Source organism: Perognathus longimembris, chromosome 14, assembly GCF_023159225.1.
Source record: "Perognathus longimembris pacificus isolate PPM17 chromosome 14, ASM2315922v1, whole genome shotgun sequence".
Lineage (NCBI taxonomy): Eukaryota > Metazoa > Chordata > Mammalia > Rodentia > Heteromyidae > Perognathus > Perognathus longimembris.
Window position 1 is genome coordinate 28,073,644 of NC_063174.1, and position 7,353 is coordinate 28,080,996.

Consider the following 7,353-nt stretch of genomic DNA (forward strand, 5'->3'; position numbering starts at 1 on the left):
GTTGCCTGGGCACCTCTCTGTCGCTTAAAAGGAGCGAAGCAGGCGTGTCAAGCCGAGGAACTCCTGGGTGGATGAGAGACTGGGGAAGGCAAGTTCAGGCACTCAGACCTGTCTATTTAAAGTTTAAAAAGTCTGCTGCCATTTGGTACTTTCCTCATGCCTTCCCCCTAATTAAAGAAAAGTGTTGATACCTCATAAAAATGCTTTTTTGGAATGGTTCTTAATCAGCTCCAGGTAGGTGCTTTGGAAATCTTGTAATGAGTCTGTCTTGTATACCATTTGCAGTCCTCTTACAGACCCCCTAGTCTCCACACTATGGATCTGGGCCCCGAGGGAGAGAGCACAGAGACATCTTCAAGATTTCTGAGCAAACTGCCTATTAGTCAGCCCCTCCCCGAGGGCCATCCCAGAGCCCCAGGCTTTGCTAGGATTCCATTTTGAGAACTTCTGTCACTGTGACTCTGGCCATGGCATTGTGGCACTGTGCAGAGAATTCCAGGAAGACTATTCCAGGCATTACATTGCCTTTTCCTCTACCTTCCCCCCTCCCGCCCCCATGGAGTCTATGAAGACGGAGACTATTAAGTTTTGCAAACAACTTCATAGGGTCATGCCGAAGAAATCATCTGTATTCATTTTCAAATGATAGCATTAGATTCAGGATTTATGGATTCCTTGGTTGAAATGCAAATCCATGTACATTTTTTTTCACCGTTTTTTGGTTTTATTTGTAGTTTTGAGAGTAAAAGACACTGGTAGGCTGGGCATAGGTGACTCACACCTGTAATCCTAGCTTCTTAGGAGGCTAAGATCTGAGGATCATGGCTCAAAGCCAGCCCAGGCAGGAAATTTTGTGAGACTCATCTCCAATTAACCATCCAAAAAAGCTGGAAGTGTAGATATGACTCAAGTGATAGAGCACTGGAGTTGAGCGAGGAAGCTAAAGGACAGTGCCCAGGCCCTGAATTCAAGTCCTAGTACTGGAACATGTGCACACACACACACACACACATACATGATACGGGTAGGACAATGTCACCCCTACCCTTGCTCTCTCCCAGTTTCCCCTCCCATTTCCACCTACTATAATTACTTTTGTAAGAGAGAAAATAAAGAAGTTTTTTTTTTTTTTTTGGTCAGTCCTGGGACTTGGACTCAGGGCCTAAGCACTGTCCCTGGCTTCTTTCTGCTCAAGGCTAGCACTCTGCCACTTGAGCCACAGTGCCACTTCTGGCCTTTTCTGTTTATGTGGTGCTGAGGAATCGAACCCAGGGCTTCATGTATACGAGGCAAGCACTCTTGCCACTAGGCCATATTCCCAGCCCAATAAAGATCTTAAAAAAAAAAAGAAAATAAAAGCCATTTACAGGCTTGATTAACATATTTACTGTTCCTTAGAATATAGGAGTGCTTTTGGAACAATGAAGCAAAATACCTAAAAATGACATGGCTCAAGGCTCGGAATGTAGCTTAGTGGTAGAGTGCTTGCCTTGCATGCATGAAGCCCTGGGTTCAGTTCCTCAGTGTCACATAAACAGAAAAAGCCAGAAGTGGTGCTGTGGCAAGTGGTAGAGTGCTAGCCTTGAGCAAAAGAACCTCAGGGGCAGTGCCCAGGCCCAGATTTCAAGCCTCAGGACTGGTAAAACAAACAAACAAATAAATGATACCAGGCCTGTATTGGAAGTATATTTGCTATGTTGTTTTCTCAGCAAAACAATCTTCATAGTTATTACAACTGGATCTGAATTCCTTTAGGCCAGAGTATAGTCAAAATGCATAGGCTAACTGTTCCATAATCTGCTTTCACAAACAAAAGCTGTTCTTGAAGTAACATGTTTGAAGAATATATTTTCAGAACTTTTTACTACAGAAAAAATATTTTCCCTAGGTCCAGGATATTTCCGTGCAAATGATACTGAGTGAGATATTAAACCAGACCACTGGGACATGGATCAGTAGCAAAGGTATTTTTGTCCTCTAACAAAAAAAAGATCTTTTTCAATAAGCAATTACTGAAAACCTTTGATAACCCAACTTCTCTTCTGAATCAACGGATACAGCTAATGTTTGCCAATGAATTCCCCTGGGTTTCTCCTGTCTTGTATTTTAATTGCTAAAGTAAGTTCATTATTCATATCTATAACTATGGTGTCTTTTGTAATTATGGTTCAATTATATAAGGTTACCAAAACAAATGAAAGCCCTGACTTGGCATAAACAAAAACTTACATACATAATGCTACAAATTCAGCAAAATTCAGTTTTCTCTCATTTTAAAATGCATTTACTCTGCACATGTATTTTCTTACATTCAATTTAAGTCTTTTGCTAGGTCCCTCCTTTTTTTTTTTGCCAGTCCTGGGGCTCGAACTCAGGGCCTGAACACTGTCCCTGGCTTCTTTTTGCTCAAGGCTAGCACTCTGCTAACTTGAGCCATAGCACCACTTCTGGCGTTTTCTATGTATGTGGTGCTGGGGAATCGAACCTAGGGTTTCATGTATGCAAGGCAAGTACTCTACCACTAGGCCATATTCTCAGCCCTTGCTAGGCTTTTTTTTATTATTGTAAATTATTGCCAGCAAAAATGCTATGCCATGATATTTGGCTTATAGACTGTTAGTTATATTAAATAAACTGATCTTTATTAAAAATGCATAGGTTAGCTGGGCAAGAGTGGCTCATGTCTGTAATCGTAACCACTCAGGAGGCTGAGCTCTGAGGATTGTGGCTCAAAGCCAGCCCAGGCTGAATGGAAAGTCTGAGACTCTTATTTCTAATGAACTATTCAGAATAAGCCAGAGGTGGCTCTGTGGCTCAAGTCATAGAGCACTAGCCTTGAACAAAAGAAGCTCAGGGACAGTGCCCAGGCTCTGAGTTCAAGCCCCAGGACTGGCACAAACTAAACAAAATGAAACAAAAAAAACGTAAGTTTAGCTAGGTATGATGGCTTGCACTGATAATCCCTTTACTTAAGAGGTAGAGATCCAACAGGATTGAAGTTCAAACCAGTCCAGGAAAAAAGTTAGTGAGATACCATCTCAACAAACAAGCCTGGAGATGGAGGCATAGGCCTATGTTCCCAGTTACAGGAGGTATAGGTAGAAGGATTGAGGTCTAAGGCAGATGTAAGCAAAAATATAAGACCTTATTTGGAAAATAACCAAACCAAAAAAGAACTAGAGGCAGGACTCAAGTGGTAGAGTGCTTCCCTAGCAAGCACAAAGACCCTCTGTTCAAACTGATAAAGTACATTTATTGTACAGTAGAGTCTTACTACTTATTTAATCCTGAATATGATTTGTTTTAGATCCTATAAGCTTTCAGATACTTGAACACAGGCCCAACGACTTGCTTCCAATCTGGGAGCCCTAAAAATACATGAACAAATTCCTGGGCACTGCACTTGGAAAGTCTTGTTTGATTGGATGGGCTAAGGTGTGGGGTTTGCATATAAACCCTCCTCATGGGATCCTGGTGCCCAGTTGACTGCATAGTCATGGATGACAGCTGACGCATTGCTTTATCAGGGACTTTCCCTGTGAACTTATTGAATGGGAGGCCGAAGTCTGAATGGGCAGACAGGTCTTGGTGGGATTCAGTCACAGGGGCTTCTTTTGAAATGAGGGCTCTGTATTGCAAGAAGAATTTTTTTTTTTTTAAATAGAGGGGTTCTGACCAATTTAGGCTAGTCAGTTGAAAGATAATTTCTGATGCCATTAGGATAAGTGGGGGATTTATTTCCACTTTTGAAGCTTCCTTTGGAGTATGCAAAATTGAGTACACTTAGGTTCTGTACTATGTAGAACAGCAGGGGAGGGGAGGAGCTAGCAGCTGGCACTGAAATTAGCATGTGTGTAATAGATTGGAGCCTACAAGCCAGTGCCTTTTGTGACACAGACTCCCTGGAAAAGTGCGATTGTGCCCTACTTCTCCATTACTCCTTCCACCAGGCTCTTCTTAAAAGACTGGCTTCTCAGAATTTTTCCAGCATAGAAGCAGATTTCCCCAGCTTGGTGGCGGGGAGACAGTCTTGGACAAATTTTTCTGTAATCTTCTGGCAATGACCTTCTGCTTGGCCTTACGCCTTTTACATCCCCTACAATATCCACATAGCAAAACCAATAACAGTCTTCTTTCTGATGCTCATAATTTGGAGGGTTTCCCCAAGCTGGTATAGATGGAAGAAAGGAATTATGATTTTGAGTACATGTGCTATTCTTAGGCAACCTGAGCTCAAGGAACTATGAGAAACCTGAAAATCATTCATATCGTAAAACTGCACATCTGAGGGGCTGTTTTCCTGCAAACTACCTTCCTTCTCTTCCCACCCCATCCCCATCCTATGCTCTGGAGAAAGGCAATGGTTGTGAGCCCTAGCCAGGAAAAATTCCCCCAGGGAAGTTCATCAGAGGTGGGTGTAGCTCTTCCTTGTGCCCCAGCTGTAGGGTGTGGGGTTAAATATGGCTGGCAGAGTTCCTGGTTACCACCCTGGGATATGTCATGCTTCACCATTCTCCTGCCTGTGTCTGAAGAACTTGACCTTTTCATATGAGCTGTTTTAGACACATTGTCCTAGGGTGCAGGGACACATTCCAGTGTTGGAAGAGAAGGGCATGTGTGTAGTCATTGTATGTTAGCACCCATCGAAAGTTAAGTTATGTTGTTTCAAAATGTTGATTGAGTAAATGCTAAGTATTAGTAAGGCATTATTTACTAAGGGTAAATGATACAGGTTATTTATTTTCCCATTTTATAAAGATCAAGATTTTCTCATCTCAGAAATAACCTTTATGACTTAACTATGTTCCACTATGACCAAGTTTGGGCCATTTGAGGTGGAGTCTGATTATTTTTGCATGGCCTTGATGAAGATCATTGTGAATTTGAGCTTTACCTGTTTTGTTCTCCTTAGAGGCTCTCTGTCCTCCACAAGCTGAGACTTGTAAAGTATTCCTTAAATAGGCCAAAGCAGGGGAATGCTATCTCAAGCAGCATCAGCTCCTGTCCCGGCCTCCAGCCACACTTTCTAGACAGCTGCAAATACACATTTTTTTAAAAGTCTGTAGAACGTGGTTAAAAATACCAATCCATTTATGGTAGAAGACAATATATTAAATCATTAGAATAATTTCATGATTAAGACTGTGGGCTCCAGACCTAGCTGTCTGGGTGTATGGATACCGGCTCCATCACTTCCTAGTTATATGAACTTGCAGAGATTTAATATGTTAGTGCCTCAGTTTCTAAGATTGTAAAATTGGGTTAATAGTAGTACCCATCCCTGGGATTATGATGAGAAATAAAGTGAAATTACTTAGTATAATACCATAGCCAGGCTTTCGTATGGTTAGCTGTGATTTCATTCAATGCTCATTTTCATTTTGCCACATTAGAAATTGACTTGTAAATTTTGTCTATAATTTGTGCTGCTATGACTCAGCCTGAATTATTTCTACTGTGTTGACTTTGGATTTATAATCAACTGGAAGTCTAGAGTAGAAAAATATTTGGATCATTCCATTTTTCATTTCTTTAGAAACAGGAAAAATGGAGTTTCTTTGTAGAAGTTCAAGTGCTGCAAAGGGGCTGCAGCAGTGTGGAGCTAAATGGAGACTTCTGATCTATGTTGGGAAGAATATATTACATCTGGAAATTTCCTGTTTCAATATATATATATGTGTATATAATATGTGTGTGTGTGTGTGTGTGTGTGTGTGTGTGTGTATGTGTGTGCGCACGTATGTGAGAATCTATATCATGGACCCAAAATCAGTGCATTGTACTTAATCAGTCTAAGGCAGGGCTTGGGCCTTGAAAGCCCTGGCGCCATGGGTCTGATTTCCGATTCCGGCCTGCGAGTGGAATGGATTGCAGCAGTTACCATTGCTGTTGGTACAGCAGCCCTTGGTTACCTCGCTTACAAAAGATTCTATGTTAAAGATCACTGCAGTAAGGCCATGGTAAACCTTCACATCCAGAAAGACAACCCCAAGATAGTCCATGCTTTTGGCATGGAAGATTTGGGAGACAAAGCCGTGTACTGCCATTGTTGGAGATCCAAATAGTTTCCATTCTGTGCTGGGGCCTACACAAAACACAACAAAGAGACGGGACAACGTGGGACCTCTGATCATCAAGAAGAAAGAAACTTAATGGACAGTTTTGAAGCTGCAGACCAACCTGTTATGATGTTACCTGATTGTTTAACTGGAATGATTACCGATTACCACTTCTCTCTAATTCACCTCCCCTCTTTCTAGATGTGGAATATTGCCAACCTCCGCTTTCACATTCATGGCATTTGCCTTACTTATTGAAGCATTGTGGTGCATATTTTGTTTAAACAAACAAACACACACACACACACGCAAAGGGATAAACCAACCTCATGGACTGTGGGTTATTTTGATCTTGTAAGGATCTGTTTCTTTAAATTTGAAATAATGGTCTTAGTATATAGTTATATCCTGAAGTTAATGAATTAAATTATACTTAAAATAAAAAAAATAAGGCAGGGCTTGGAAAGCTATGGCCTGTGAGCAGATATTGCCTTTGGTAATGTATGGCTCATGAACTAATAACGGGTTCTACTCTTTTAAGGGGTTGTGAAAAACCTAAACAAAACAATATGAAAGAGATTACTTCAGGCCCACTGATTCTACCATGTTTTTACTTTCTTGTCCTTTATTGCAAAAGTTTGCCAACCTTATTTAAAAGAATATGAATGTCATTTTTGTTTGGGTTAGTATAATAGATAATAATTTGTGACTGTCACACATTCCCTGCAGAATGGTTTGAGAGGTTTTATTTTTCTTCCCCACCTGTCTTTGTTAACACCATTACCAAATTTTGCCTAGCTGATGATTAAGAAGATAGGAAGAATATTTTAAGTACTATTTATTGAATACCTACTATGTGACAAACATAGGGCTACTTCTAACTTTTTTACTTTCATTTAGGACATTTTTTCTTTTAGTATTGGGATTGAACTCAGGGCCTCAAGCTTGGTAGACAAGCACTCTTCCATTGGAATCGTGCCTCTAGCTCTTTAATTTATGGTGTATTTTCAGTTAATGTCTCAATAACTTTTCTTGGCCTAGTCTATAACTGCAATCCTCCTGCTTCCAACTCTGAGTCGCTGAGAATATCTATCTATCTATCTATCTATCTATCTATCTATCTATCTATCTATATATCTGTTCCCTTCATTTAAGGATTAACCACAATCATAAGAACTATTAGCTTCCCAGAGGTTAATTTATATGGCAAAGGTAATTTAGCTAATAAATGCAGGGTATAGATTTGAACCATGATTTACCTAACTTCCAGGACCCTGTCATTATTTTTTTCCTT

General features: G+C 40.6%; 1 pseudogene; it reads left to right on the forward strand.

Moving 5' to 3' along the window:
- The first annotated feature begins 5,825 nt into the window (after window positions 1–5,825).
- On the forward strand, window positions 5,826–6,391 carry LOC125363237 (annotated as a pseudogene).
- Window positions 6,392–7,353: the final 962 nt, after the last annotated feature.